The sequence below is a fragment of the Dipteris shenzhenensis genome, chromosome 5 (genome assembly GCF_047967505.1).
Source record: "Dipteris shenzhenensis isolate YYH24624 ecotype China chromosome 5, Dip_SZ_1.0, whole genome shotgun sequence".
Classification (NCBI taxonomy): Eukaryota; Viridiplantae; Streptophyta; class Polypodiopsida; order Gleicheniales; family Dipteridaceae; genus Dipteris; species Dipteris shenzhenensis.
The window spans coordinates 5,225,440-5,252,982 of NC_141600.1; positions in this window are offsets into that span (position 1 = coordinate 5,225,440).

Consider the following 27,543-nt stretch of genomic DNA (forward strand, 5'->3'; position numbering starts at 1 on the left):
TGTTTTGGCTTTAGCTGCCCAGGGAAGTTGGCCCGTGTTTCAGATGGATGTGGAATCTACCTTTCTGAATGGAGATCTCAAGGAGGAGGTATACGTGGAACAACCACTAGTTTTGAGATCCCCAATTCAGAAGGTAAAGTCTGCAAATTGAAGAAGGCACTTTACGAGCTGAAACAGGCCCACGAGCATGGTACCAGCGAATTGATGCCTACTTTCTGCAAAACGGGTTCAGAAGGAGCCCATCTGATGCAAATTTGTATATCTTCAGAGGAGGAGGCAGGTGTATGATCGTGGTCCTTTATGTGGATGACCTTGTCATAACAGGAAACCATCAAGAGAAGATCTTGCAGATGAAGCATTTGCTAGGAAGAGAGTTTGAAATGACATACCTCGGATTGATGCATTTTTGTTTGGGGATTGAAGTTTGGCACGAGCTGAAACAGATCTTCATTTCATAGCTGAAGTATGCTAGAGAGATACTGAAGGCATTTGGCATGGTTGAGTGCAAGACAGTTGGTACCCCTATGGAGGTTGACGCGAAGCTCTCAAACGAGGATTCATCACCACCGGTGGATGAAGCAAAGTATAGAAGGCTTGTGGGCAGCTTAATTTACCTATGTAACACATGGCTGGACATCAGTTTTGCGACTGGTGTACTAAGCAGGTTTTCCAATAAGCCCCGGGAGAACCATTGGAGGGCAGGGTTGTGGGTGCTGAAATACATCAAAGGCACACTTGATTACTGCATCACCTATACCAAGGGCAACATCTTAACCAGATTCTGTGACTCGAATTGGGAAAGAGACGTGGACAGTTTGAGATCAGTGACAAGGTACTGTTTCTCACTTAGATCTGGAGTTGTGTCATGGGTCAGCAAGAAGCAACCCACAGTTGCTCTCTCTTCTATCGAGGCCGAGTACAAATCTGCATGCTTTGCTTCTTGCGAGGCAGTGTGGTTAAGGAGGATTTTGGGGGACATGGGTGCAGTGTTGAATAAGCCTACGTAGTTATCATGTAACAATCAGAGTTGCATGGCGATTGCAAAGAACTCGGTGTTCCACGCTTGCACAAAACACATTGAGATTCAATATCACTTTGTACGTGAGCTGATTATGGATGGAGAGGTCGACTTGGTGTACTGTCCGACTACAGACAATGCTGCGGACATCTTCACGAAGGCTCTTGGAAGAGACTTGCTGGAGAGGCATCTTCATCGACTTGGCATTGGGCCGAAAAAGTAAGTTCACTTGCGGGTGGACATTGAGGGGGGGTGTTAGATATCAATGCTCCACTCTCATGTAACTACGTGGGAACCAGTTGACTCTACTTGTAAGCTAACTCCACTCTTGTGTAACTATGCAGGAACCAACTAATTGTTGGAACAATACATAGAATATGATGTCCTATGCTTTTGTATCTCATTCAGAGTCATGGAATTTCAGTATTTCATTTTCACTTGATGGGTCAAGTCTATTTAATGTGTGCATGGCTACTATCAAGGGTTGTAATGCATTTTTCAACATTATAGCCATGCATCTTTTTAAGACTTTGAGTTCTTGATTTCTAGAAACGAATTAATGCTATCCTCTTCCACCTCTATCAAGCCTCTTTGTTTGGAACCAATTCACATTTCTTTTGCAAGAAATCCTCATAAAAGTTGTTTCATTATATATTTTTTTGGGAGACTTTCAAAGGCTTTGGTTCATACCATACAGCTGTTAATGTTGTAAGAATTTCCTTCTCATCCTTCACTATTTCAGCAACCTTTTCCACCCAATTTGGACTACTTTGCTCATCCAACTTTGATTTCGGATCAGATGCATAAACTGCAACAAAATACTCTCTGGAATTCTAGTAAGGGCTTGTCACCCTTCCTACCCTAATATCTTCGACGTAAAAGGCATTGCCCAGCTTGTTCCACATCTATCATCATAATTCTATCTAATTTAGATCCTTGTGACTCGTCCAATTCTCTGGCAAAAAGATTTAGAGTATCAATACTCATTAAACTCTTGTCCTTTTAAATATTTAAGAAGTGCTTTATATGGCTATATTATCTCCATCTTTTTACTTGATTGCTCATGATATTTTTACATCATACTTCCAACTTGTGAAATTAAAAGTTTGCAATGTCAAGTTCTTTGTTTTTTGCAAGAACAAACATAGTTTCCTCTAATGGAGTTATTCGTTGCATCAAAGCATATATCTCTCTCCATAAATGATCTCCATGCACCGAGAGTGCTTCCATTACATCATTGGAGTATTGCAATGCATATGAAACCAAAAGTATTGTGGATTTGGGTGTCATATTAGTGCATTATCTTCTTAGTTTAAACATGGCTCTATGAATTCTCTCCAATCTACCATCCTCTCTAAGATAACTACTAACCCTGTCGCAACAAGGGCCAGAAGTGCAGTCTAGGACAATAACGATGAAGAGCATTGTGTGTGTAGAGTAGCGGCAAAGCTCCACTTGTAATATCTTGAGCCTAAAAAATGGTATGATGAATCTTAAAGGATGAGGATAGCCAAAATCCTCTCTAGAAAAGATCCAATCATACTTGCAAAATCAGAATCTAGAGAGATAAATACTAAATCTAGAGAGAGAAAGACAAAGCCTACACTTTCGGAGGTCCCTCCACTTTGTGTAGGGACGCAAAAAGTCCCTCCACTTTGTGTAGAGACCAAAAGGTCCCTCCACTTTGTGTAGAGACCCAAAAGGTCCCCCCCAAAAGTGGAGGGACTCTACCCCACAATGTGTAGAGACCCAAAAGGTCCCCCCCAAAAGTGGAGGGACTCTAGTCCAAAAGGTCTCCTATAAAAGAGGTCCCACCACGGAGGTACCTACGGATTGTGTAGAGACCAACATGTATAAATATATATCAATGGAATGAAGCTCCCACTCTTGAGGGTTCAGTGTTTAAGCTCACTATTGTGTTCATGCGATTGATCTCCATTGCATCCATGCTCTCTTACACTATCGTGTTCTAGCATGCCCTTACCCTTGTACTCTCTACCCTTGTACTCCCTTCTCCTCCTCCTTCCTCCCTCCTCCTCCTCCTCCTCCCTCCTCCTACTCCTCCCATCTCCTTCTCCTGCCTCCTCCTTCCCCCCTCCTCCTCCTCCTCCTTCCTCCTCCCTCCTCCTTCCTTCCTCCTCCTCCTCCTCCTTCCTCCCTCCTCCTCCTCCCTCCTCCTCCACCCTTCCCCCTCAAATCCGCAAAGGAGACTAGTTCTCCACTCCTCAACCTTGGACTCCTCCTAAACCCTACAACCCCCTCTGAACCCTGAAACTCCTAGTTAGCTCTCTCATCCCTGTCCCCCTTTCGAACCCTAAAATCCCCCCTTGAACTCCTGTGGAACATGACCCGAGGACCTATGCTACACTTGTGAACACCTATGCTACAACGAGCAATGACACGACTGTAGGCGATCAACACCCACGAAACCTCACTTGGGAAAAATAGAGACAACATTTGGCACCACTGCTGGGGAGGTTAGCGCCTGAAGTGAAAGCAAAACACGTGTTTTGCATGTGTGAAAAAGAACCCCCTTCAAAAAACCATTCAAGATACATCCCTCAAGGCAAAGGAGTGAAAAAATGCTTCCAAATGATGCAAAAGGATAATGTTGATTTACAAAATCACATTAATACACTAAAGACCCAAATTAACCCTTAATACCCCCACATCATATAAAAGCACCAATCCCCCTCACTTCTTTCCCCACACTTTTGCTAGCCACTTGCCTCCATATTTTCTGTCTATCTCTATTTTTCATCCTCCAAATTCCGTCCACCATTTCTACCACCACCACCACCACTTTTTCTATCAATCCCCCCTCCACCACCACTTTTTTGAGCAACCCCCTCCACCACCACTTTTTCTGTCACCCCCCCTTCCATCTATATCTCCACCTCCCATCATCTTTTTGATTGGACAGAGAAACTAAATGCAGCCTTATGGCCATACCAAACCACACTCAAGGTCAGTATAGGAAATAAACGTTTTCAATTGGTGTACGGCCTTGAAGCTATGGTCCAACTATAATTTGTAATACCCAGTCTATGCATAGCAGTACAAGAACATATGGGAGATCATGCAATGCTGAAAGAAAGACTCTACCAATTAGAGAAGCATACAGAGACTAGATAAGTTGCCTACCATGCCATGACAACATAAAAACAAAGAAGGAAGGCATGGTTTAATAAAAACCTCAAAGACAAAGACATCAAGGAAGGTCACCTGGTTTTATTATATAATACCAAAGTCCATAAGGGCAAGCTTAAATTTCTAGGTCAAGGACCTTATGGAGTCAAAAAAATGAATCGCATCGTAGCTGTGTTGCTAGAAACATTGGATGGAGTCCAGTTTACAACAATAATAAACGAGAGCTGTGTGGGGGTTAAAGGTCACTGTGCCTTTACCCCGGTTATGTATAATACTCAAACACATATATAAATGAATGAAAAAGAAGATTAAGGTGTTCTGTACCCACCAAAACTTGTGTGGCTCTCTGTTTCTCTCTCTCCCTCTTCCGTTCTTGCTTCTGTTGAGATCACTCTCAACTGGTATCAAAGGTCGGGTGATCTAGCTGAGCGTGCGTGAATGCTTGGAAGCTTAACAGCTCTATGGGAGGAAGGAGAAGCTCTGTGGGAAGCTTTGTGGGTAACTTTACTTGCATCCGAGTGTGTAGAGACCTTGGAGGAACCTTTGGAAAAGTCACTTTGCTTTGTGAAGTGGTTTTTGAGAGCCTGTTAAGTGTTTTAAAAGAAAAAGTCGTTTTTTAAGCTTTTTCCTGTTCTGTTCGATGATAGAGACTCCGTATTGACTTGTAGAGGAAACTATTGCTTGCTTTTGGTGTCCACTTCACTTTAGGAGCTTGGAAACATCTTTATTCTTTAATCTGGGATCATTTCATTGGATTTCTGACTCACTGTGTCAGTTTCTACGTTTTTCTGCCCGGGTGTTGGAACTCAAGTTTGGAGCAACCATTTGCAGATCTGTCAGTTCTGGTGGACTCAGGAGGTCCTCAAACTTCTATGTTGCTCATCATTCGCACTTCGGTGGAGTTTACAAACATTTCTGTTTTCAAAAACATTTTTTAGTCCGTGTGTTGGACCCAGTAATTGAGACCACGGTTTCCAAAACCGTCTGTCCCATTGCATTCTGGACGCCTAAAAACTCCTACCTATCAATTCTTGCATGATTCGATGGAGTATTTTTAGAGTTATAGATCTCTATGTATTCGATTTTGTCTCTCTATTATGCATTTTTCATTCTAAGGTTTTGAAACCTTAGATTTATGCCACATGGCAATGGATAAGTGTTGACTTCCATTTCTCACTCATCGGTTGGGATTTTGGAGTTTCGGCAGGAGAGAGATATTTGTAGATTTTCTTGCTGAGTCCGATTATGCAATGGCGCCCATGTTTTGAGGCATCTCAGGTTCTATTTTCAATAGCGGTCTTTTCCATAGGACCATGATTTCTTGAGCATACCTTATGCAGATCACTTTGGTTGCAGTTTGAGCCATGTGTGCTCATTTGTGGTGTGCATTGGGTTGCAATGGATGATTTATAGGCCATTTGGATGCATTGCGATCCTTATTGGATGCGCTAATAGGCCCAGATTACCTTGTGGGATGCTATTTTTATGGACGCTTTGCACATGGATGCTATTTTATGCTAAGGGACAACTTTGACACATTGTAGGTGATGCACTGATAGTGTTATGCTCTCTTGGATGAGATATTATTGATGCATATGCCCATGGACAGTGTTTATGCTTGAGCCATTTGGCACCTATTGGCATTTTGGATTGCCATTGCAATTGGCATTTTCTTTTGGGCCAGATTTGCTCATATGGATGCATAGTACATGCACATGAGTCAGCTGCATCTTTTGATGCTTTGAGCTTTGAGTTTTGGTGATATTTCAGTCTATTGTGGCATACACATTTGGGTGCACCTGGTATTTGGTGTGATTCTCTCTTACAGGCACTAGCATTTGGGATTTTGCTTTATTTGCATCATGGCATCCTCTTCCATGTTTGAAAAGGAGTTTTTCAACATTAAAAAGTTTGATGGAACAAACTTTTTTTTGTGGAAAGGACAGATAAGGGATGTGCTTATTCAAAAGAAGCAAATTAAACCCTTGGTAGGGATTGAAGCTAAGCCTGCAAATATGTCTGAGGATGATTGGAATGAGTTGGATGCATCAGCAAAGTCTACTATTAGACTTCATCTTGGAGAGTCAGTTTATTTCACAGTAGTAAATGAGCAGACTACGGAAGATTTGTGGAAGAAATTGTGTGCCACTTATGAGAAGGAAACTGCCTCATATAAAGTTTACCTCATGAAGAGGTTGTTTGAGATGCAGATGAAGGAAGGGGTCTCCATTGCTTCTCACTTGAATGAATTCAATATTATTTTCAGCCAGCTTCAGGCTCAGAAGATGAATTTTGATGCGGAGACTAAGGCAATATTTCTCTTATTTCATTGCCATCCTCATGGGATACCTTTCGTACAACTGTCAGTAACTCTGCATCTGGTGGAGTACTGAAATTTGATGATGTTGTGGGTAGCTTGTTGGTTGAGGAGATTAGACGGAAGTCTATGGACGACAACAAGCAGGATGCAGCCTTAAATGTGCAAAGGGGCAAATTACAATTTAGGGGGAAGTCCCAAGAAAGAGGGAAATCTCGTAGCAAATCCAGGGCACGGAACATTGAGTGTTACCAATGTGGTAAGAAGGGCCATATGGAAAAGGATTGCTACAAGCTAAAAAGAGAGCAAAAGGATAAGAAAAAAAATGCAAATTGGGGTGCAAATCAAAAGGAAGAGAGTCCAAGGGAGGACAAAGAAAAAGTGAAGATCGAGGAGATCAATGCAGTCACACATGATAGTGACAATGATGTTCTCTTCATGTCTAGTTTATCTACAGAGTTGCACACCACTTTTGGCTTTCAGAGTTGGAAAATTCAGAAGGGCTCTATGCTTTTGGCCAGGGGTGCCAACTGTGGGACTTTGTATCCCTTACATGTATCAGGGGTATTTGATCATGTTGTTGCAATAACCGAGCAGCCAAGCACGTCTTTGTGGCATTGCAGGTTGGGGCATATGAGCCAGAATGGAATGAAACTCTTATGCCATTTGGGTTATGTACCGCATTTGAGTTTCTCTAATTTGGAATTTTGTGAGCATTGTCTCTATGGGAAGCAAACTAAATCAGCCCATAAAAGAAGGGGAAAGAAAGAGTTTGAAAAGCTTGATTTGGTGCATTCAGACATATGTGGTCCCATGCCTACACGGTCAATAGGCGGGGCTAAATACTATGTGACATTCATTGATGATGCAACTAGGAAAGTGTGGGCTTATGCTATGGCTCGGAAGATTGATGTGTTCTAGGTATTTCAAAAATGGCTGGCCTTGGTTGAGAATCAGTCAGGTAGAATGCTTAAATGCCTACGGACTGACAATGGTGGAGAGTATCTCTCTCATGACTTTCAGCATTTCTGTGATACACATGGGATTAAGAGGGAGCTCACATCCCCTCGTACTCCAGAGCAAAATCCAGTTGCAAAAAAGATGAATCATACCATTCAAGAAAGGTTGCAATGCATGCTTTCCAATGCAAGTCTTTTTGGTGGTTTTTGGGCTGAGGCAATGAAGAGTGCAGTGCATGTGATCATTAGATCACCTAGTAAGAGTTTGGATGGTGGTATTCCTGAAGAAGCATGGAGTGGCAAGAAGCCCTCTTACTCTCATTTGCATATATTTGGGTGTGAGGCATATGCACATGTGCCAAAAGAGCTTCGAAAGAAGCTAGATCCTAAGACTAGGAAATGCATCTTTCTGGGTTATGGTGAAAGTGGAGAGATGGGCTATTGTCTCCAGGATCCAGAAGCAAAGAAGATCATATGCAGCCATGATGTAGTCTTCAATGAGAAGAAGATGCATAAGGCACTTATGAGGGATGTTGAAATGAGGAGAATCACTTTCCAGGATGTGAATCCACCTGCATATGTTGATAGACAGCAAGCTGTCCATGCACCAAATGTGCAAGAAATGGTACCACCAAATACTCCCACAGGTATACAATCAAGGGTAGATGATGGATCATCTATTAGTGGAAATAATGAGCCAAATGTGGCTGATATGCAGGTGGGACAGCAAGCTGAAATGCCCTTGAGAAGATCATCTAGAGTGTCTAGACCACCTGATAGGTTTGTTCCAGGGGTAGACTATGTGATGCTTACTGATTGCGAGGAGCCTTCTTACTACAGAGAGGCTATGATGCCCGAGGATCAACACAAGTGGGAGTATGCTATGCAATCAGAGATGAGTCCACTTATAAAGAATAAGACTTGGGACTTGGTTTCTTTGCCACATGGAAAGAAAGCATTGCCATGTAAATGGGTCTACAAGAGGAAGGTCACAAGTGATGATGTGCTTAGGTATAAGGCCCGTTTAGTCGCTAAAGGGTTCAAGCAAGAGAAGGGTGTGGACTTTGATGAGATATTCTCTCTGGTTGTGAAGATGACCAAACTTAGATGCATGTTTGGACTAGTGGCATCAGAGGATATGGAGCTTATGCAGATGGATGTCAAGACAACTTTCTTACATGGGGATTTGTATGAGGAAATTTACATGGTGTAGCCGGAAGGCTTTGAAGAAAAGGGCAAAGAGCATTTAGTTTGTAAGTTGAAGAAGAGTCTCTATGGTCTTAAGCAAGCACCTAGAGAATGGTATCAGAAGTTTCATGCTTTCATTCCATCCCAAGGTTTAAAAAGGAGTGAAATTGGTCAGTGCCTCTACACTAAAAGGGCTAAGGATAATAGCCTAATAATCATGGCACTATATGTGGATGATATGATATTGGCTAGCAAGAATACTTATGAGCTAGATGCATTAAAGGCTAAGTTGCATGAGGCTTTTGATATGAAGGATTTGGGACTTGCAGGTCATATTCTTGGTATGCACATCACGTGTGATCGGAGTAGGAAACTCCTTTGGCTTTCACAAAAGGAGTATGTTACAAAAGTATTGCAGCGTTTCAATATGGAGGGGGGGAAGGCAGTGAGTACTCCATTGCCTCCATATGTAAAATTGAGTCATACAAATAGTCCCAAATCAGATGAGGAGAGGGCCATGATGGCCAAGGTTCCTTATGCATCAGCGGTTGGGAGTCTTATGTATGCTATGATAGCTACTAGTCTAGACATTGCATTTGCAATGGGTGTTGTTAGCCAGTATATGGCTAATTCAGGAAAGAGGCATTGGGAGGCAGTTAAGTGCATCATGAGGTACATGAAGGGTACCAAAGATATGTGCATCTGCTTTGGTAAAGAGACATGCATGTACTTGGGTACACAGATTCAGACTATGCAGGGCATGTGGATAGTAGAAGATCCACTTCTAGTTATGTGATCACCTTTGCAGGTGGTGTAGTGTCGTGGATGTCTTGCACACAGAAGTGCATTGCTTTGTCTACCACAGAGGCTGAGTATGTTGCAACCACAAAGGGTTGCAAGGAGGCTATATGGCTTGATCGGCTAGTGGGAGATTTGGGGATTCATACAAGTGTACCGACATTGCATAGTGATTCCATGAGTGCTATTCAACTAGCACGGAATCTGGTCTTTCATGCAAAGACCAAACACATTGAGGTTAGGTACCATTTCATCAAGGAGGTACTTGAGGACAAGCGCATAGAGCTTGTCAAGGTTCATACAGATGATAACCCTACAGATATGCTGACGAAGAGTTTACCTAGTCAGCGGTTTGAGTATTGTCATGTATTGATGGGCATAGGATAGTATGCTCACTGGTTGTTCTCCCTTAAAGGCACATTGTCGTTAAAGTGGGGGTTGTGGGGGTTAAAGGTCACTGTGCCTTTACCCCGATTATGTACAATACTCAAACACATATATAAATGAATGAAAAAGAAGATTAGGGTGTTTTGCACCCACCAAAACTTGTGTGGCTCTCTATTTCTCTTTCTCTCCCTCTTTTGTTCTTGCTTCCGTTGAGAGCACTCTCAAGTTGATTGAAGCACTACTACATCAACACGCAAGCCATCCCCGACAATAATGAAGATTTGGGGGCCCTAAGTCTTCCATAGCTTTAGGACTAGATTGTATCATGAGTACTCACTAGCATATGTACATATAGGTAGTTTCAATCGATTTTAACCTAGGGCTCAGAGGTGATGACTGAGCCCTAGCTACCCTATGATTCCCTTAGTAAATTAAGTATATAGGAGGAATGTCTACCTCACTAGTCATGCATAGCGCACCCACACTTTTTGAGCACCACAAATAAATTACACAAAAAAAAATCCCTAAGAGATACTTGTTTTGATCCACACACACGGCACCCTCAACAAAAAAAGAGTAAAATGCATTAGCCGCTCACAAAAGAATTGGCATTAGCACTATATTGGCAACAACTGTCAAACTAGAACCTAATTCATGTGTGCAATGCCAAGGTGAAGACAATCTAATAAGATGAGAAAAAGGCCTACAATGCCATCGACAAAGCGATACCATGCCAAATGGCCCAAGCCTCAACCTCAACAACCCTCCTCAAATTACCAACCTGAAGAAGGACACGGTCTAGAATCACTGACCCAGAGGTCAGCACTAAAACAACCACAGCTAGTGGTTCTGGACAGTGATATTGATGAGCAAATAAATGCAACATGCCAAGAAGATATGCCATAGATCCAAAGGATCCTAGAGGTAAGAGAAATTAAAGTAGAGCAATTGACTATGCAAGATGCAGGTGTAGAACACCTTGATGACCAGAATAACAAAGAGCTAGCAACATATGGAACAATATAGCTTGTATGGCCACGAATCTCAACGTTTGCCATGTCACCTGATGCTTACAACTTTTTGTAGTCAAAGGGACTAGGTAGTCTTTTTGAGAAGCTAAAATCCTTCTTACCAACACCTGTTATGACAGAATACATTTGTTAATTCATAACATCATATAGAAGCAGAGAGTTGGAGAAAGATAAGTATGGCATAGTGAAAAACCCTTACAAATCTACCTCAGTACATCCACTATGTAGGAGGCTTTCTCATTTCCAGAGGCACAAGAAGAATATCCAAAGAAACATTTGGATGTAAGGTTCTCTTAAATTCAAGATTTATTCCCACCTAACACAAAGTCACAAAGTAAGGGAATACACCATAATATGATTTTGGATCCCATATGCAAAGAGGCAACTAAGTTTTTGGCTGACATTTTTAATCATATAGGAGTGAGAAAAAACTGTATGTCAATAAAAGCTCTTACACTCCTTGGTAGAGCAAAACTACAAGACTGGGCTCAACACATATCCTTGCTGCTAACCAATTATGTATCCACTACACATAATGGCAAAAGCTACATTGCCAATCTATTGGCCATAATAATTGGGTTTGCAATAGAGCAAGAGGAAAACTCTACACTCCTCTCAACACAAGAGGACTTTGAAAAATTGATATTATCACCAGAATAGGAATTAGACCCTCCACCTACTCTCAATGTAGATAATATGGATAGGCAACAACCCGAACAGATTCCAGAGAATGACAATGTGGAGCTCTGCCAAAGAATACTGCAACTCAATCCATTCTTGCTCCCACAACAGAAGGACTCGAGCATGGAAATCCAAGAGGATACCATGCCATATAATGACTTTGTAAGAGAGCCAAATAGCATGCCTCTCCAAGAATCACAAGTCACCAATGTTGACGACTCTACGACTCTAGTGTCACAACCCCCAAATGTCTCTAGTGGCACCATACAACAAACTGCTGTTCAAGAAATAGATCAAAATTCCACATGGGCACATGGGAGTCAATTGTATGTCCAATACAAGAAAGGCCATAGCACATTCCAGATCATACAACATCATAGTCAACAGTTACAACAATGGTCTCAATTATTTGCTACCATGGTGTCACATGAATAGGAAAGAGAAATGGAAAGACAGATGCTCCCATCACTCCAAACCAAGTTGCAAAGTACCGAGACTAAAATTATTAAGCTCATGGAACGCATGGCAGAACAAATGTAACAATAGCTTCTTGCACAAATTGCTCTAGCATAAAGTAGATTGGATGGCCTACAAGCCATAGTTTCTCTCCAACAAAAACACCTACAGCTCTCTGATGCCTTGAACCAAAAGGAAAAGGTCGAGTTATCCCTCTCCCATATGCAAGCCACTTGTGATGATATCAAGAAGGAAATGGTGCAATTAAATGGAAGATTAGTACTTAAAGAGGATCAGCTCCATGCCACATTAGACACAAACAATGAGTTGCAGAACAGCTCAAAGAAGGTAAACATCAAATTCAAGCACTAGAGAAGGAATGCATGGCATCAAGAGAGATACTTGTGCACACCAAAGTAGAACTGGATGCTCAAGAGCAAGAGAAACTCCAACTCTGCATGCTTAATGATCAATTTCTAGGGCATCCAAAAGTAGCTCAACAATTCAAGAGTCTAAAGCTTGCAAACACCTCCACATTGGGTAAGTATAAAGACAAGTGCATGGAGTGGCAAAATCAAAAGGCAATAATTTCCAAGTTGGAAATTCAACTACTAGGTCAAGCTGATGATGATGCGGAGTGGTCAAAACAAGATCTCTGCTATAAGGCATCACTACATTATACCAAGAGCTTGTTGCGATCCTCTAGCAAGAGGATCAACTTGAAGGAAGAATACACATACTCTGGAAGCACTTGTAAATCAAAATGTTACATGCACTATCTAGTCTTGATTGTACTAGACCAGTAAGCACCAAGACTCTTCGAGATCTATGCCAGCATATGGATGAAGATGAAAAGAATGTGTTCTATCTCTCAGTGCATGCAAATCTCATATGGTTAAAGGATGATGCAATACTACTATATGAATGCTTGATGGGAATCCCCGCTCTTTGGGTAGTAGCCGGATTCCTACCTTTGCTGCAACAATCACCAGCAACTTCTATGGGATATAACTCTCAGAAAATTCCAGACAAGGATCTGCCAGAGGAATATGTGGTCTACCTTCAATCTAATCTCCCCTATCTTGCCACTCTCTATTCTGATCTACTCACATCCCTCCCTAACTCTAGTACTATCCTCCATACCTTTCAAAAAATCCACATTAATCCATATTCCTTGCCATGCCTATTTGCCCATGCCTCTCAACACTATTGCCTAATCCAAGAATCTAACTCCTATCATCTAGTTACACCTAACTTTTTTCCAACACTTGGCAATCCATCCCTTGAGGATTATCAAGTTGCTAAATCAATTTGCCGTGCTCTCCCTCCACTTTCCACCAACATCCCTACTTCTACATTCTCAAATTCACTACTTGCTTCGACTTCAAGCTTGTCCCCTATAACCTCTTCCTCTCCCCCAAGACCACATATTCCTCCAATCTCCCTTGAGTTTTCAATGAAAGACACCATTAATGATTCCATCAATGAGCTTCAAGAATTGGATAATCCAATTCGCACACCCACATGGGAGTTGCAACAAGATACAGATAGGATTCCCATGCTTGGTAATCCCATTGGTAATTTTTAGAGGCAATACCCAAACATGCAGTCAAGAGGAGGATGGGACCTCTCCAGAATTTCAATGAGTATTCGCCAAGCACAAATCACTCTAGACATCAGCATCAAATTAGAGCTACAATCTGCTTGGCATAGACTAAAGCTGCTCAAAGTACCTTCTTGAATACATACAAGCTCCATCTTCCTTTCGTATGCATCCCACATTTGATGCAGTACCCCATCGCTACCGGTGGGATGCCAATCATCATGATCCAAATAATGCAGATGCCCCTCGCAATTGACCGTTAATCAATCGAAACAATAAAATTAAATAGACAAGTCAAGAAACACTCATGAGGGCCTTGGAAAAACATGCATCAATGATGCAAGATAGTTATGACAAAACACTCAAGGAAAGTGTAAAATATAGTGAAGCCTTAGTAGTCATCCTGGAGGTGGCCCTCACCATTGATGACCATTCGCCCAACCTTAGCTTCTCAATCCAAGTCAATAGAGATAGATGCTCAAACAACAAGTTGCCTCTTTTAAAGAGCCATATCTCTTCAAGGGTATTATGTGTGTTTGTTTGAAGAAATGGTTGACACTAGCTTCTTAAAAACTGAGTAAGCAATCTACGATGTTCGTGGATTACAAGAAAAAGATCGACAACAAGCTCGCTCCATCTATCACCACTGCCATCTTTACCATACTCATTGGGTACAGACAATTGCAACACAATATCATTTGCAAATTCAACCATAACCCAAGGATGGGTAATCAAATCGGTCTAGGGGAGTTGTTAACCCTGTGGCAACAAGGGCCAAAAGTGTAGTCTAGGATAACAACTATGAAGAGTATTGTGTGTATAGAGCACAAAGCTTCGCTTGTAATATCTTGAGCCTAAAAAAATGGTATGACGAATCTTAAAGGATGAGGATAGCCAAAATCCTCTCTAGAAAAGATCCAATCATACTTGCAAAATGAGGATCTAGAGAGAGAAATACTAAATCTAGAGAGATAAAGACTAAAAGCCTACACTTTCGGAGGTCCCTCCACTTTGTGTAGAGACCCAAAAAGCCCCTTCACTTTGTGAAGAGACCCAAAAGGTCCATCCACTTTGTGTAGAGACCCAAAAGGTCCCCCCCAAAAGTGGAGGGACTCCTGCCCAAAAGGTCTCTGACAAAAGAGGTCCCACCATGGAGGTACCTATGGATTGTAGAGACCAACATGTATAAATATCTCTCAATGGAATGAAGCTTCCACTCTTGGGGGTTTAGTGTTCAAGCTCACTATTGTACTCATGCGATTGATCTTCATTGCATCCATGCTCTCTTACACTATAGTGTTCTAGCATGCCCTTACCCTTGCACTCTCTACCCTTGTACTCCCCCCTCATCCTCCTTCCTCCCTCCTCCTCCTCCTCCTCATCCTCCCTCATCCTTCTCCTCCCTCCTCCTCTCATCCTTCCTCCGATTCCTCCCATCTCCTCCCTCCTCCTCCTTCCTCCCTCCTCCTCCTCCTCCTCCTCCTCCTCCTCCTCCCTCCCTCCTCCTCCTCCTCCTCCCTCCTCCCTCCTCCTCCACCCTTCCCCCTCGAATCCGCGAAGGAGACTAGCTCTCCACTCCTCAACGTTGGACTCCTCATAAACCCTACAACCCCCTCTGAACCCTAGAACTCCTAGTTAACTCTCTCATCCCTGTCCCCATTTCGAACCCTGAAATTCCCTTCTAAACCCTTGAACTCCCGTGGAGGTGAAAGCCTCCATCAATCGTTATGATCAAGCCCTCTTTCTCACCCACACATGCATGAGATCTACTTTCCATGCTTTAGCCTATACCTCTCACTGGAACATGACCCGAGGACCTATGCTACACTTGTGAACACCTATGCTACAATGAGCAACAACACGACTGTAGGTGATCAACACCCTCAGAACCTGCACTTGGGAAAAACAGAGACAATAATAACCACATTTGATTCTTCCGTTTTGAGAACCTCTAATTTTTTCCCCAATTTGAGATAACATATCATTCATAGTCAGAATGTCCCTTGACTCCAACCCTTTAGTGATAGTACTAAATATTTGATCCATGCCATCATCAACTAGCATAGAGTATATATCTATTCTTATTTCCTCTTGAGCAATTATTAGCCTATTTACACAAGATACGAGGTAAACTTCCACTTCTTTCAATATTTTCAAACCAACCAGCATAGAGGATATATCTACCCTTTTTTTCTCTCTAGCAATTCTTAGCCTATTTATACAAGATTTGAGGTAAACATCCATGTGCATTTTTAACATTTTGTATTGCTTTCATGATGAATATTGTCGCTTGGTTACGATCATGTTTTTGCAAACTATCAATCCATACATCACAAAAGAATTGATATCCATGTAATACTACTCCATAAATGTGTGTTTTTGGTCCATGTTTACCCTCCAATGGAGGTGGGGTGCATCTACATCTCAGCAAAGTTGTTCTACTCTAATCCATGCCATGGTAATGCATGAGGACTTATTGTTATTTGAAATAGATTCCTCCATCCAATAATCATACAGCATTCTAGCATCTTGCAAATGATGTAGATAGATTGTTTGCCATTTTATATATCTTCCTCAAAGTTTCTTGCATTTACTATGTTCAATAGTATTTTCTAGTTCATCATATGTCTTGCATTTTGACATTCTTTTACCTTGATGGTGTCTTGGCATGGCAAAACTGTCAAATTTTATATAAGACTAACCTTGAAACTATGCCTTCTTCTTTGTCTTGTAAAGCTTTATTAACACTTTCTAGCATAATGTTCTTATATATATAATATTAACCTTGAAACTATGCCTTCTTCTTTCGAAGCAGCATATGGGTAACCTTTGCTCAATGCCTTCCCTCTGTAGATTTTTTTGTCGATTTCTAGAAAGCCTATGTCAACCATCTATTCAAAGTGACACAAGTAATGGTCTTCTACGGAGGTAATTCTATGATAGAAACTGCTCATGGTTTGTGCATCAATCTGGCTGTTGGGATTGAAATTAGTGTAGGCAAATTGTAGTCTATGTTGAGGGTAATCTTGAGAATCTTTCTTGTAAAAGAAATGTAATGCATTCCAAACACAGAGGATTTGATAGAGGTGGAAGTGAGTAGCATTATTCAAATTTGCAAGAAATCGAGGAAAATCAAGGAATCAAATTCTAAAAAAGAAGCATGGATATGATGTTGAACAATATATCATAGTCCATGATATTAGCTACATATCTATTAAATATCATTTTGGGAGACTTGAATCTAATGACTCTAAATGAGATTTAGAAACATAGGATAACATTTTCTATATGCCTTTTTTTAAACAAATGGTGCATCTTTACACCACCTAATATATTATTCAATCAAATGGTGTATCTTTACACCACTTTTATGTCCAATTCAACAAATGCTTTACATCTGTTGTCATATTTCCACTACCAAACACTAAAAAGGGATGTAGAAATGAAGTGCATAGAGTTATAATCAAACCAAAGTTTCAATTTTAGTACATTGTTATCAAGTGGAGGTCACAACTTACAATTTGGTGGAATTTTAGCTATATTAAGCCATATTTGTGTGGACGTAACCCATGAAGTGTTGCAAATTTACCCCATTTCAAAGCTCACCAAGAGATAATTAGTAGAGGTGACCATTCGGTAAAAATTATAACGAGTGAGAAAGTCCAAAATGTTGAATTGTGCATTGCTATGAAAGGAAATGCATTTGTATCTAATGAAAGCTTTAGGAAAAGAAACAACTATGCACAAACAATAGTGGTTTCATTTCTTTAATCAGAATCACAAAAGTACAATATTTTTTAGGGCTAGAACCATGTTGCAACCCTAGTAGAACATTATTCCAAGTCATCACTTCATATCCAGTGTAAACTACCACAATGACTATTAACATTTTACCTCAATTTCACCACCATCTATCTCTAGCTATAATTTAATAATTCACCAACCATATGTCCAATTACAGATATATCCTCGTCACTAACATTGGAAAATGTCATCTTAAAAATATCACTCTATATCAAAAAATGCAATCTTAAAATATCAATTATCTCCAAGGTAAATAACATGAGATGATAAATGGTAATTACCAAGTCCTCTACACTCGTTTAGGTTTTTAATAGGACCAAGATCATTTCTAATACTCAAAATGTACATATGTTGGCACTCTAATAAAGTAAAGGCAGTTGCCTATGAGCATCATCCCAATTATGTTTCCATAAAATTCTCTATAAGAAATCACAACATATCCTCATGCATAGTGATACGAGTGCAGGGAGGCCTAGAGTTTATAGACAATCATGAATCATAGGGAGAGCCTCCATAAGAGAAACCTTTTGGAAACTACATAGCACCCAAGCTAGTTTCTCGCCAGGCAAAATACCTCTGATCCCTATTTTATGTCATTGAGTCATCCTTAGCTATATTAATGGGAATTCTAGACTGCTCAATAATATGCAAAATCAACATTGTAACACAGATGCATGCTTGCCCTTGGCCATTTGAATGTGAGAGAAGCTAGCATGCCCGATATGCTTTTAGACAATCTTTGCTAAGTAAAATTGACATAGAAGAATGACTAGAGGGAGGAGCGATGAAGCAATCACTCTCTAGAATGTGGCATGTCCCATTCTCAGCACTAAGCATGGTATCAGGACCCAAAATAGCCCCAAAATATCAAGGCTTCTCAATAGAACCATTAGGAGGCATTCAATCATTCACCAATCCAAAAAGTATAGCTCAAGTTGATTATATTAATAATGTACTTTGGTAGAGCAATCAACAACTCTTGATAATGGAAGCTTCCAAGGCGACAAGCTAGTCCATGGACATAGATTCTATAGTCTCAACATGTACACTCCTACTGATGAAGCTAAAAAAAAGTCATCAATGATGTAACATGTAGTTATTCCATTCCAACAATGATGTATTATGTCAAGGTATCACCAAGGTCCAAAAAACTAGAAGGTTATTCTATAGGCGACAACAGAAAGGAGTCAAGAGCTTGGGAGATACATTGAGAATTGGCCTTGTCCATGAGCAAGGAAAGCTCCATATATACAACAATTGAGGGTGGCTACAAAATAGTCTTGATTTGTGAGTTCTAACATTGTTTACCCAGCTCATCTCCATAAAGAGGCAACCATAGGTACATGGTATGAGAAAAGACGCCTTTATAGCTAGAGTAATCTGTATGAGATGAAAGTGTAGTGTGCCCAAAGAGAAATTGCTATGTCACAAAGGGTCAATTGTTCACAAAGGGAAGCAATGAATCAATTATTGCAGGAGCTAAAAGCCATATGCAAAGTTTATCTGCCTTCCCATGTTTGGGAACCTTACAAGTATTATGCCATAGCCATATTGAGCACTGAAAAGAGACCTAGCAACTTTCCAAGGGAATGAACAATGAAACACATATTCACATTAACATGGAAAACCCTGCATTCCAAAGAGTGGCATCTCCTTTCTAGTGGTTGTACTCTTCTTTTTATTGTATTCCTAGCCTCTTGATCATCCATTTTCTTATGTTAGCTTGGGGAGACTATGTAAGAGCATAGTGCAGTAGTAGGAGAGGTAAGAGCGAGCAAAAGCAAGAAGTTATTTCACCTAGAGGTGCTCCATTGCTCCTCCACCCCCTAGTTGCCATCTCCAATGAATACCTTGGCTGCTTCAAAACTCAAGCGTAAGGCTGTGGACAGTATGCTCTTGAAGTCAGTTGTTTCTACAACCCAGTGCAGCACTACGAGAAGTGTGCTCCTATAGTCCACCATCCATAAGAAGGTTTTTGGCTCCCTTGAGCCATGTACTACGAGGAGCATAGAAGGGAGAGTATCAACAATCCCACCAAAAATACAAAATACTTAGGCGGACTATGGTATTGGACTTGGGAGGCATCTGGTGTCTATCCACCCACTGCATAATCAATTAGCCCCTCAAGAGCTTTGAAATGCAAGTTCAATGCCTTGGGCAGTGCACCCTCAATCTCCATTCACTAATGAGATCCCTTATTGGTCGTTCTCCCTTTTGAACAAAAGTACATCTACATTTAGTCTCTCTCCATATTCCTCAAGTTCTTCCCATCCCTTCACGTAAATGTTCCAATACATGAGACCATTCTCCACTAATATCAATAATTAATGTAATCGATTAGACCATAGTTCGCATTTTTAGTATATGGCTAGCCTAGTCCAATACAAAGATACACTACTTCCCCATTAAATATGGTGGTCCACAGGATGCCAAGACATGTCTGACAACCACAATAAACAATAGTACACCCCTTAAGTAATTACAACTTTTCAAAAAATGATAGTCATCAAAATATGCCCATACTTTGAGTGGATCTTAATTCACTACATATCAATCCCTTGGTAGTATGAGAATTCAAAAAAAGGAATCTAATTTAATCTCTTGTTCAACCAATTAGTATTACCTAGACTTACTCGGGTAGGTCAATCTCCCCAATAATGGTTTGTATTATCCAAGGAATATTCCACTATTTGCTTGTCCATATCAATCAATCTCGTAGTAGGGAAAAAATCAATCGCTTAAAGTGAATAATAGACCCAAGGATCCTAACAATAATGTCATATAGAAAATTACATATACCTCTATTTATTATGCCATAGCATAGCCTAAATTCCAATGCAGCACATTCCCAGGTAATCATCCTTTTTCTTGCATGAGGCACTATATCACCAAGGTGACCTAATTTGCAATTAAAATCATAATTTTAATCTAGCAACTATCAACCACCAAGATTCAATTAGTAATTGCCATTCAAACTAACCAAGCTTTATATTGGTTACCAAATTGAGATAAAAGGAGACTCCCTTGCTTCATCTCACTCATCCCACATGTGAGCATCAATGAATATCCATCGATGAGGATCCTCAAGATATCTTCTTCATACCCTTTCCCATTTAGGCTGAGTAGAGGGCCATATGGGTCGAGTAAAGGGTCATTTGTATCCTTTAAGCACTCATAGATGAGTTGGACACTCCATAGGTGCAAGAAAGCAAGCTATTATACCTCAACAAGCCACCCATCACATAAAGTAGCAAAATAACAAATATCCTAATAATACCCTACAAATCTCAATAAATCCGACCAATATCCTTTGCAATAACATGATGATGAATCGTGTTTTTTAGGGCCAAATAAGTCATCACTTCATATCCAGAGTAAACTACCACAATGACCATCAACCTTGTACCTTAATTTTACCATCTTTATCTAGCTTTAATTTAATACTTCACCAACCATATGTCCAAATACAAGTATATCCCCATCACTCACATTGGAAAATGCCGTCTTAAAAAGATCACTCCATATCAAAAAATGCAATCTTAAAATATAAATTGTCTCCAAGGTAAATAACATGAGATGATAAATAGTAATTGACAAGTCCTCTAAACTCCTTCAAGTCTTTGACAAACCAATATTATTTATAATACTCAAAACATATATGTTGGCACTCTAATAAAGTAAAGGGGGTGCCTGGGAGTATCCCCCAATTATGTATTCATAAAAATCTCCATAAGAAATCACATATCCTCATGCGTAGTGATGCAATTGCTTCTGAACCAAATCAATAGTACTCGCTTTTTTTAATGAACCATAGTCTTTCTTTTAGTTCCTTGAGAGCACATAAATTGATTGAGAAATAGTAGCTAAGGGTCTATGTATTTTCATAGCCATGTATTCAAGAATATGCTCCGGTCTCTAGGACAAATGTTAAGCTTATAAAGCATAGAGGAATAACAAAATAGCTCTTAGTCCATAAATACATAAAATATTTCTCGTAGGGAGGCCTAAAGTTTCTATTAACTTGGCAGACACAATTGTGAATCACAAGAAGAGCCTCCATAAGAGATAAATCTATATCTAGTCTCTCTCCATCTTCCTCGATCTTTTCTTGTCCCTTCACATAAATGTTCCAATACATGAGACCATGATCCACTAACATGGAGAATTAATGGAATCCGATAGACCATACTCCAAGTTTTGACTATATGGTTAGTATAAAGATACTCTACTTCCCTATAATATATGGTGGTCCACATGACATCAAGCCATGTTCGGCTACCACAAAAAATAATAGTATACCCCTTAAGAAATTATAGCTTTTTAAAAAATGCTAGTCATAGGAATATGCCCATCTTTCAAGTGGATCTTAATTCAGTACTTATCAATCCTTGGGTAGAACAAGAATGCAAAACAAGGCATATACAATTTAATCTATTGTTTTACCAATTAGTAATTACCTAAACTTAACGGGGTAGATCGATCTCCCCACTAATTCTTGGTATTATCTAGGGAATATTCCACCATCCACTTGCCCATATCCATAAATCTCTTAGGAAAAATATCAATCGCTCAATTTGAACAATAAACCCAAGTGTCCTAATAATAATGTCATATAGAAATTTACATATACCTCTATTTATTATGCCATAGCATCCATCACTTCCCAAATAATCATCCTTTTTCTTGCATGAGGCAATATATCACCAAGGTGACTTTTGTAATTAAAATCATAATTTAGATCTAGCAGTTATCCACCACCAAGATTCAATTAGTAATTGCCAAATCAGGCCAACCAAGCTTTATATTAATGGCCAAATTGAGGTACACCCCCATAAAGCAAGGGTCCCCAAGGAGAAAGGTCATCAAAGTGTTGATAAACCCTAAGAATTCAAGGGTGGCCAAGGGGATGAGTGTGTGTGTGTGTAAATACATACCCCCTATATACACCCCTATAAAGCAATGGTTATGTGTACACGTGTGTGTGTGTGTGTGTGTGGAAGACAAGACAACAACCCCTTTTGCATAGTGAAAAGACAAAAGAGTCGGGGTGAAGGATAGAAAGATAACATTATAGAATTAAGGAAGAGTTTGGGTATGTAGGTAAAGCACCTATGAAATTGTAGGTAAAGCACCTATATACACCCCCATAAAGCAATGGTTCTGTGTGAAATTAAGGAAGAGTTTGAGTATGTAGGTAAAGCACCTATATACACCCCCATAAAGCAATGGTTCTGTGTGTGTCTGTGTGAGTGGAAGACAAGACAACCACCCCTTTTGCATAGTGAAAAGACAAAAGAGGAAGGGTAAAGGATAGAAAGATAACATTATAGAATTAAGGAAGAGTTTGAGTATGTAGGTAAAGCACCTATGAAATTGCATAAAAAGTATTTAAGAGCTTTGATAAGAAATTACAATAATGTTTTTGCAAAAAAAAAAAGAGCTTGGTGAAGTCCTAATAAGAATCTCTTTTATTAAAGAGCAGAGTTTGCATACTTGCCACCATCCAACAAGAAAACATGGTAAAAACCAGCTTAGCTTTAATTGAGAAGACATGTGTCATAAACACCCCTCCCTTGTTTATCAGGGTGACAATAAAATAGTAGCTTAATCACAGACTTAAATAGCTCGATGTGGAAAAAAAAGGGTCTAGAGAGAATTTGGAAAAAAGGAAAAAGGATGTAAAAAGTTAGTTTTAAAACATTAATAAAAATAATTAGGGGAAATCAATTGAAATTAGGGAAAATTATGGGGAAGGAAGAGGAAAATATAGGGAAGAAAATTGGTTAAAGATGCGAGAGAGAGAGAGAGAGAGAGAGAGAGATATTAGAAAAAAATTAGAAGGAATCATGAAAAATTAGGGAGTCTTTGTGAGATAGAAGGAAAATGAATTAGAAAAAATAGGAAAAGTGAAATTTTAAAAATTAAATGGATGCAAAAGAAAATCGAGAATAGTAAGTGTGTGTGTCTTACCAACCGTACTCCCCTAGGTTCGACACACAATCCAAGTGAGGGCAAGAGTCCCACTTCACATTGGATTGGGTTGGGACTACTGGCCTAGACAAATTCAAATCCATTATAAGAAATCAAAACAAAGTCCCTCATTGGTTCCATATCCTTATTACCTTTAGGATGAGTACAAATGGGCCTTACAAGTACCCTTCAAGAATGTGAGTCCTTATGGGTCATGACAGAACCCATTACTCATGGGAGTAGATCTGTTATAGTAGAAGTAATAGACCTCTCCCACCAGCTAGTGGAGGGAAGCTAAGTTCTTATAATCCTAGAAGAGTCCTTCTATTGATTGGTCGAGGATCACCTTAGAAATATCATGTGGAATTCCTTCGAGACCACTAGGTCAATGCCATTGATAAAAAGTATCAAAAGACAATCCTTTGACCAGTTGATCGAGGCCATTAATAAAAGTACCAAAAGAAAGACTTAAAAAATAAAATTAACATTAAAACTTCGAGCATAAAAATCGATTATCACTTATGAATGGAGGCTTTGTCTTGAAAATCGAGGAAAGGTGTAATTGTTTCCACTGTGAATTTGTTGTAAATGCAATAACATTATATCAAATAGCTAAAAAGGAAATGGATCCTCTAGCAAACTTTACATACAATGGGCAATGTATGTAACAAATACTTGATGCTCATCCAAGCATTAAGGCCTATCAACCAAGGGAAGGAGCTGGTCCTATAATCCCGATGCGACACTCAAGCCCGAAACCTAAACAAATCAAAGTATATCCATCAGTTGTTGCAAGATTTTTGTTATCTTATAATGGATATACAAGTGTGCATTTGTCCTAGCAAACTATCTATCCTACTACACTACTCGACTAATTTACAATGTTTAAGTAAACCAAATGCAATCATATACCATTGCCCTTTTCAAACCACGAGTGGGAGCAATCCATTATTATTCAACCTCTTCAAGCAGAGTGTCAAAGTGGTAGTCAACTCAAATACTTGCATTCATATTAGTAAATTGTACAAAATACAAAAAGAGTTAAGACTAGCCTCCAACAAATACTTCATTCCTATTTTACAATGGCTGGAGAAAATTTGCCATAGAGTACTACTTGAAGTTGCCAATGCTGCATCTTGAGTCCATCAAATCACTCTGAAGATCGTATAATGAGAATCCAATGGAGAGGTATGTCGACTCACTTGGTGTTATCACAACCAAATGAAAGTTAGGAAAATTTATTCCCCTTGTGGAAGCCAAGTTCCAATGCTGGCACATAGTTGGTATGCTTGTCACTCTATCTAGATCAGTAATAATCAAATCTTGGCATTCTTACAAAATAATGGTTGGCATTTAATTTAAAAAATGTCAAATAGTTTAGTTAAATGCAGTAAGTAAAGGAGACTAGCTTAATAGTAGAATTTCCAATATGACACTCTCCTTTGGTAAACAATGTCCAAAACAACATCCAAAATGGGAGTCCCTTAATCCATCTCAATCCTTTAGGTATCAAAAATTCAAGGGGGCTCCCTTAATCCTTTCTTAGTAAGATACTAATGTTATGAAATTTTTGCAAATTGTTGTTAAAAAATTTCTTCCAAAGAAAGACTTAAATTCTTGCATCAATCCATTCTCGAGGGTTCTAACATCCCTCTAGAGACATGTTTCAGCTAGCTTCCCTCATGACAAATACTTCAAAAACCATGACACGAATCTTGGATTAGACAAAAATCCACAAAGAGACATAAAAATATATAGTATGCCTCTAGAACAAAACCATAAAATCCATATCATATTAGCAGTTCGTAGATAGGTGCTCCACCTAATGCCAATTCTTGAAACCTAACTGATTTTTCTTGCTATAGCATTATGTGCTAAGAAGTATGAATGACAAAATAACACTGTAGGCTCATAGAGCATATATTCAATAAATTTTAGAGGCCAGTAGGTCTTTGATAAGAGCACTCTATCTCTCTAAAGAAGGGTTCTCGTGGACTCATTGTAGACATTTTCCATAAGAAATCACAACATATCCTCACACGTAGTGATGCAATTGCTTATGAAGCAAATCAAGACTACTAGCTCTTTTTTAGTTTACCATGGTCTTTCTTTTAGTGCCTTGAGAACACATAAATTAACTGATAAATATTAATCAATCCTTTGCCGATGATCTATGGATTTTTGTAGTGATGTATTCAAGAATATGTGCAGGTCTTTGGGGCAAATGTTAAGCCTATAAAGCATAGAGGAAGAACTAAGGAGCTCTTAGTCCATAAATACAAAAAAGATTTATTGCAAGGAGGCCTAAAGTTTCTATTGACTTGGAAGACACAATTGTGAATCATAGGGAGAGCCTCCATAAGAGATAAATCTGGATCTAGCCTCTCTCCACCTTCCTTGAGATCTTCCCGTCCCTTCACGTAAATGTTCCAATACTTGAGACCATGGTCCACTCACGTGGATAATTAATGTAATCTAGTAGACCATACTCCATGTTTGTAGTATATGGCTACCTAGTCTAGTATAAAAATACTCTACTTCCCTATAAAATACCGTGGTCCACATGACATAGAGAGCCTTGTTTGATAGCCATAAGAATAGTAGACCCCTTAAGTAATTATAGCTTTTCGAAAAATGCTCGTCATAGCAACATGCCCATCCTTTGTTTAACCAATTAGTAATTACCTACACTTACTTGGGTGGATCTATCTCCCCAATAATGCTTGGTATTATCCATGGAATATTCCACTATCCACTTGTCCATATCGATCAATCTCTTTGGGAAAATATCAATATATATATGTACACGTTACATGTGTGTATGTATGTATGTCTATATGTACATGTACACACACACACACACTTCCTATTCATTTCCCCCTTTACATTTACTTTACTTTTTTTCTTTCCCCCTTCTCCCCCCCCCTTATTTTCTTTAATATTTTCTCTTAATTTCTTTATTTCACTATCCTTACCTCACCTCTCTTCCATTCTCCCGTTATATTCCTCGGTTTCCTTTTTTACTCCCCTCGTTTCCCTTTCCTTCTGAATTTTAATTAAAAAAATTTCCCCCCCTTTTTTCCTAATTTTCTCCTATTTTTATAATATGTTTTCTCCCTAATTTCCTTTTTATTAATTAAAACTCTCCCTTTTATTCCTTGTTTAATTCTCCCTAGTTTTTTCTCACTCTTTGATTTAATTTCCACCTAGTTAAAAAACTCCTAAACTATTCCTACCCCCCTTTAGTTTAAAGTCCCTAAATTCATCTAAATTATCCATTAACTACCCCTCAAATGACCCCTCAAAAAAATTTCCCTTAATTTTTTCCTAAATTTCCTAATTTTTAAATTTATCCAAAATTCTCTTACTTTCCTTAAATTCTCTTATTTTCCTTAAAAATATATATTTAAAAGCCAAAATTTTATTTTCTCTCATTTGTTTGCTTTTTAAATTAACTCTCCCTACCCAACTCTACTAAATCACATCAAACCAACCCCCCTCCCGCCCTCTTCCCCCCTTCCTTAACTAATTTACCTCGCTACCCTGACTATTCCTCTACCTCGACTATTACTCTTCCCCGCCCCCTGAACCATTCCCCTTCAAAACCCAGACTGCCTATCACCACCTATTTAAGGGCCCCCGTCCTCAAAACCTCATTACTCCAACTTTGCCCTTTACCTTCTCTCTTGATTGTGCCACCAATCTTCCACTTTCCTTGTTGAGTCGCTGCTCGTTCTCTCTTAGACTTCCTTGGCTACCTTGCCCATCACTGCCCATCGACTGTCGTGCCCATCTTCTCCAATTGTCGTGTCCATCTCGATTGTTGTGCCCGTCTTGTCCAATTGTCGTGTCCATATCGACTACTGTGCCCATCGGCTCATTTACCTCCTATTCCCCTTTGATGATCATACTCCTCGTGACTGTGCCAAAGTTAGCTTCTATGCCTTTTGCTTCGGGCCCTGAGCCTCTGCCTGCCCTTTCGATGTTTTCGACTTTACCTACAAAATGAGCTCACAGGTCTTTGTAATTCTTACTTTTCCATTACTTTTCCATTAATTCCCCTCCCCCCTTTCTTCATTTATTATCCTCATGCACTCCCCCCTACCTTTCTTCTCAATTTATATATTTTTATATTTCTCTTCCTCCCCCCTCCCCCTCCCTATTTACTTATCTTTCTCTTC